At 55.6% G+C, this 6,125-nt stretch overlaps 1 pseudogene; it reads right to left on the bottom strand.

The window, feature by feature from the left end:
* Positions 1 to 4,550: 4,550 nt before the first annotated feature.
* LOC120992950 lies at positions 4,551 to 4,752 on the bottom strand (annotated as a pseudogene).
* Positions 4,753 to 6,125: the final 1,373 nt, after the last annotated feature.

Genomic DNA, 6,125 nt, shown 5'->3' with positions numbered 1-6,125 from the left:
AACAAAGGCGATCCGCAGTAAAGTGGGCAGGTCCGGTATGCCCTTTCCGCCCTTGCGGGGCTCTTTGTACATGATGGCTCGTTTCACTCTGTCCATCTTAGATCCCCAGATGAAGCGAAACACTGTCCTGGTGATGGCCCTGGAAACGGTGGCAAGAGGGGGCCATGCCTGTGCGGTGTATTGTAGCACAGGCAAAACTTCATTTCGCAGGACGAGTGCTTTCCCTTCAATCGTGAGGTGTCTAATGCTCCACAGTCCAATTCTTTGGTTTACTTTGGCCAAGCGTTCTTCCCAAGACTTGAGGGCTGCGCCTTCCTTCCCGAACCAGACTCCCAGAATTTTGATGAAGCCCGATTTGATGGTAAATGGGAAGGGGGCAGAAGAAGCCAGTTGCCAGTCTCCGAAGAGCATGGCTTCTGACTTGCCGCAGTTGACTTTGGCCCCTGAAGCTTGTCCGAACTCCTCGCAGGTCTGGACGAGTGCAGTCACCGAACGCCGGTCAGCGCAGAAGACAGTCACATCATCCATGTACAGCGAGCACTTGACCTCGTGGTGTCCAGGTCCTGGTGCGGTGATCCCTCTGATCTCTCCATTCTGCCGGACAGACTCCGCGAAGGATTCTATAACGCAAACAAAAAGGAGAGGTGAAAGAGGGCAGCCTTGTCTGACCCCTGAGCGAACCGAAAAGGGGTCAGTCTTCCAGCCGTTCACCAACACCGTACTGCAAATGTCAAGATACATCAGGTCAACAAACGAACAGAACCTCCTGCCCAGGCCCAGCCTGCGCAAAGCCCTGCCCATGAACGCATGGGACACACGGTCAAAGGCCTTCTCCTGGTCCAGGCTGACCAGGGCCGCATGTACGCGGCGGTCTTTGACGTAGTGTACCGTGTCTCTCACGAGAGCGAGGCTGTCTGCGATCCTGCGGCCGGGAATGCCACAGGTCTGGTCCGGGTGGATGATTCTGCCGATGACGACCTTCAGCCTGTTGGCTAGCACCTTGGCGAGGATCTTGTAGTCCACGTTCAGGAGAGAGATGGGACGCCAGTTTCTCAGGTCACATCTCTCCCCCTTCCGCTTATACAGGATCGTGATCATTCCTTCCCTCAAGGATGGGGGCATTGTACCCTCCACCACCATCTCCTCATAGAGTTCCAACAGGTCCGGACAGATCAGGTCCCCCAGCGCTACATAGAGCTCTGCTGGGAGGCCGTCACTGCCCGGGGTCCTGCCGGACTTAAAGGATCTAGCGGCAGAGAGCACCTCCCCCACCGTCAGAGGGTCATCCATGGCCTCCGTACCTGCAGGATCAAGGTGGTTAGTGATACCTGACAGGAATTTATCGGCGGCCTTCTGGTCGGTGTTCCTCAGGGAGTAGAGGTCGCTGTAGTAGTCTGTGACGACTCCCATTACTTCCTCCTTCCCCGAACGCATGTTGCCGTCTTTGTCTCGGAGTTCGTTCAGGGGCATGTGGCCGGCGTGGAGTTTCCTGAAAAAGAACGAGTTACACTTCTCATCCTTCTCCAGGTTTTCCACTTTGGAACGGAAGACGATCTGCTTGGATTCCTCCTCAAAGTGCCTTTTCAGGTTCTTTTTGGCCTCCTCCAGCTCCCGCCTAACGTTCCAGCCGCACCGGTGAAGGTCTTGCAGGGACCGCAGCTCTCGCTGCAGCGCTCTGAAGGCCCTCTTCTTCTCACATGCCTGATGTTGTTGTTTGGCCTGAAAGAAACAACGAAACTGGACTTTAACATACTCCCACCAGTCACTAGTCTGTTTGAACAAGCATTTGACATTCCGCCAGGCTGTGTAGACCTCCCTAAGTTCCGCAAGCACATCCTCGCGATTCAGCAGGGCGCAGTTCAGTTTCCAGGACCCTCGGCCGTGGGGGAACCCGGTGCCTAGGGTGCACTGGACCTGAATGGCCCTGTGATCGGAGAAGAAGCAAGGGACCATAGAGTGTCCACACTGCCTGACTGCCCGAGAGGTAAACACAAAGTCGATCCGGGAGCGGAGTGAGCCATTGGGTCGGCTCCACGTATAATTAATGGAGCCGTTCCCCATGGAACCCACAACGTCCTGCAGACGCGCTTCGGTCACCATCTCAATGAGCAGTTTGGAAGTGACATCAAGCTTGCTTGACGTCCCGGAGCTGCGTCCGTCCCCCTCGATCGGGCAGTTGAAATCCCCGGCCATCACTACGGTCCTGGTGGTGGCGAGTTGCAGTCGGAGGGCCTGGAATAACTCCAGTCGCTCACCCTTGTCAGGGGAGGCGTACACGTTGATGAGCCTAACCGGCTCTCCCGCCCAGGAGCCGTCTACGACAAGTAGTCTGCCGCAGACGAGCTCCTGGACGGAGTCAAGTGTGAACGCGTTTCCCCTGAGGAGGATGGCAACCCCGGCCGACTTGCAGTCGCCACCCCCGGACCAGTAGGACGGGCCGTGGGACCACTCCCTGGCCAGATGGTTGTGTGACCTAGAGGGGGGCAAAGAACACTCCTGTAACATAAACACGTCGGCAACCTGTGCAGTAAGAAAGGTTAGTACCGTCTGACGTCTGAACCTGTCCCTGATGCTCCTAACATTAATGGTAAAAAGGTTAAAATTCGCCATCATGTGAGAGAAAAAAAGAGGTTAGCGAAACACGATACATCTTAGTTACCACTCCGGTCGTCCGGCGGCTTCTCCGTTTCTTGTCCGCTGTCCGGGGGTCGCCCCTGCAACAGCGCAAAGTTCGCTACGATCTCCTCTAGGGTTATCTGTAGCCGTATCGGGTCGGCGGTTGCTCCGTTGGCCACCATTTCCTCCACCTCGGTCTCGTCGAGGCTAACAGGGGGGTGGAGGGTTTGTTGTTGGGGGTCCTCGTTAGTGGCCTCCGGTTCTTCCGTCTGCTGTTCTGTTTCCTCTTTGTTGGGTGAGGCCCCTTCCTCTGCCACAACCATCTTCTTTTTGGATTGGTCCGCGATGGGGCTGTCTCTCTCCTTCCTCTTCCCTTTCCTGACCTCTGGGGAGGCAAGAGGGGGAAAATCCTCCAAAGAGAGGGCTACAGCAGCTGGAGGGGGGATTAGTGCTGCTGCAGTGGTGACAATGGGGCGGGTTGGGCTTGGGGCGGTGGAGGGTATCACTGAGGTAATGGGCAGTTGGATAAGGGAATCCTCAGTGGTGGTGACTACGGGGCGGGAGGGGGGGGGGGGGGGGGGGGGGGGGGGGGGGAACGGAAGCATGGCCTAGGGCAGGTGTCTGCTTACCCTCCTTCTTTTTGGACTCCTTCGCTTTGGGTTTTGTTGCTGCCGGAGGTGCGGTTGCGGTGGGGTTCCCGCTGGCCGGTGCTCTGGCTGCGACTGCTGCCCAGGTGCGTTCTCTTTGTGGGCAGTCCTTGTAGATGTGCGACGCCAGGCCGCACAGGTTGCAAGCCGTCTTCTTAGGGCAGTCCCGGGTTTCGTGCCCTGTCACTCGACAGATCCAGCAGGCCACTTCCTTGCAGTCGCTCAGCCTGTGCCCCTTCTCGCCACATTTCCTGCAGGTCTGCGGCATGTCGGGGTAGTAGACGAGCGCTTGGGAGTTGCCCAGCGAGAAGGTCGGGGGCAGGTGTTGCACGCCATCCGGGTCTGTGGAATCCCTGTTCAGGCGGACGATGACTGACCACTTGCCGGTCCAGAAGCCGTTTCCATCCAGGATGTGGGTGGGGTCCCTCATCACGGTACAGAAGCGCTTCAGGTAGGTGACGATATCCTTGCCTGGGATGTGTGGGTTCCGCATGGCGACGGTCACTCTCCTTTCTTCTCTCTGGACTGGGCAGCTGCCCACAAAGCGTCGAAAGGGGGAGTCCGGCTGTGCGGCCTTCACCATCTCCCAGTACCTCTTGCAGGTGTTCACGGAGGCAAAGGTTATCCAGAAGATCCCAGTGAAGAAGGCGTGGATGCTCGTCACCTCCGGCTTGGCAAATCCCTGCTCCAGGACCATCTTCTTGCCAAACACATCCTGGCTCAGGTCCGGTGTTCTCCCGTCCACTTCCTTCAGCTTCAGGACGACCGTCTGCCTCATCCAGGGCTCCAGGGGAGGGGAGCCGGGACTGGGCTTCTGGCCGTCCCGTTGCTTCGGAGGGGCGGGTGCCACCGGGTCCGCAGCCGAGGAAGTGGGGGCTGAAGGGTCCTGGAGGGCCTCTGCCGTGGCCTTTCTTCCTTCTGCGGTCTTCTTCGTCTTCTTCTTGGGAGGCTTGGAGGTTGAGGTAGAGGCCATGGCTTCTTCCTTCTTCCTGCCTTCCTCTCCCAGGAACGTCTTCTTGCTGGGCGGAGCTTCTTCCGGGGAAGGGCGGAGCTTCTTCCGGGGTAGGGCTTCGCCGAGCCTCTTCTCCTCGTCGGGGTCCCCCGAGGCCGGAGTCTTCAGGCCGGAGTCTTCAGTCCTCGTCGTCGGGGTTCCTCGTCGAGTCTTCGCAAAGTCTTCTCCTGGATCGCAGTCGGAGAAGATCTTCCAGCTGTCGTGTTCGGGGCTGTCTAGATCCAAGTAAGCACTGTCTAACGTCGTACACCAAGACTATTAAGCCACAGGCCAAGAGGAGGTCGGAGACCAGAGCACTCTTGTTCCCTGGGGAATAGCCCTACACCCAATAGCAGCAGTGAGCTGAAGCTGAATTTAATCAACGATGCTCAAAGGCAGAGTGCAGGGGGTACCCACAAGGACCTGGGCCGGCAAGAAAAGGCAGACTGATAAGAACAGATACTACACTTGATCTTAGCCAAAAGGCCGAGAAGCAAGTTCTACCTGTTATGTGCCATGACGGCTACCATACAATTCAGGGAGTGTAGGTTCCACATGCATGGCCACCAAAGAATGCAATGAGAGTCCACACTATACATCTCCTGGTGCCAAATGGCTTCCAGTGAGTGAGGGGGAGCAGGCCAAGCTATATACTCACACTAATGAAAATCAGCCTATGGGGCAGACGAGATGGTTAGGAGTGCATGACTAAGGTGTCAGCCACACCTCCAGCACAAGCTGCAAAGAAAAATGGGGTCAGTCAGCACATCCCAAAGCGCAGGGGCACATTGCTATGGCTGAAAACAACACTGTAAAACAAAACATGCAATGCAACAGCTCTCTGCAAACCAAATAAAGTACAAAAATGCATAATAATTGCAGCATCATGATGGAGCCAGCAGCAGCCTTACGGAAGATGATGGTCGGCAGGTTGCAGCAGTGGGATGATAGTAGCGGTGGCATGAAGGAGGCAGCAGCCATACAGAACATGATGTTTGGCAGGCTGCAGAAGTAGCATGATGGTGGCAGTAGCAGCCGTACAGAGCATGATGGTAGGCGTGTCACCACGCCTTCCACGGTGCTGAAATCACTCTTTGAGATGACACTGGAGGCCTGGCAAGAAAGAAGAAAGAAATTGTTCTGTGCCAATCCAGGCCACTATTCCAGTCTGCCTACCCAGAAATCCATGGGGTCAGAGAACAGAGTATGCACCAGTGATTGACCAGAGTTTAGGCAGGTCTGAACTTGGGCATTCAGGTGGGAGCTATCGGCTTGTTGAGTGGCTTGGCACATAGAAAAACTACTCCATCATGTTGAGGAGACTGAAATGGCTGCTGCTGTGGCTTCTGCTGCTCATGGTGGCAGGAGGGGGTGACTTTGCAGGGGAGCGAGAGGAGCCTCTTTTTTAGACATACAGGCTTATGCTCACCACTAGAGATGGCCTTGTGGTTCTCCCAGCGGTCGTTTCGCGGCGAACTTTGCACTCTCCATATTCGCCGAACATATGGAGAAATTTGCGCCCTCCATATTCTTTTACATTATGAAGAACTTTGACCCATGACACATCCATCAGGTGGTACAGGACAGCCATTTGAGACATTTCAGCACATGGACATACCCCCTACCTTATAAATAGACCTGATCTGGCCACCATTTTACATTCAGTGTTTTGCCAGTGTAGGGAGAGGTTGCTGTGTGGAGCAGGGACAGGCTGTTAGGGACACCAAACGCTAGCTAATAGGGCCACAAAAGTAATTTTAAGCACTAGTATAGGTGTGCTATCGATATGTGTGATACACAGATGGGTGAGATATACTTATACTTTTATAATGAGTCAAAAACACACAAATCTAGCCAGGGGCCTAGGGGCT

Source organism: Bufo bufo, chromosome 2 (assembly GCF_905171765.1).
Source record: "Bufo bufo chromosome 2, aBufBuf1.1, whole genome shotgun sequence".
NCBI classification, from domain to species: Eukaryota; Metazoa; Chordata; class Amphibia; order Anura; family Bufonidae; genus Bufo; species Bufo bufo.
This window is presented reverse-complemented; position numbering and strand designations above follow the sequence as displayed.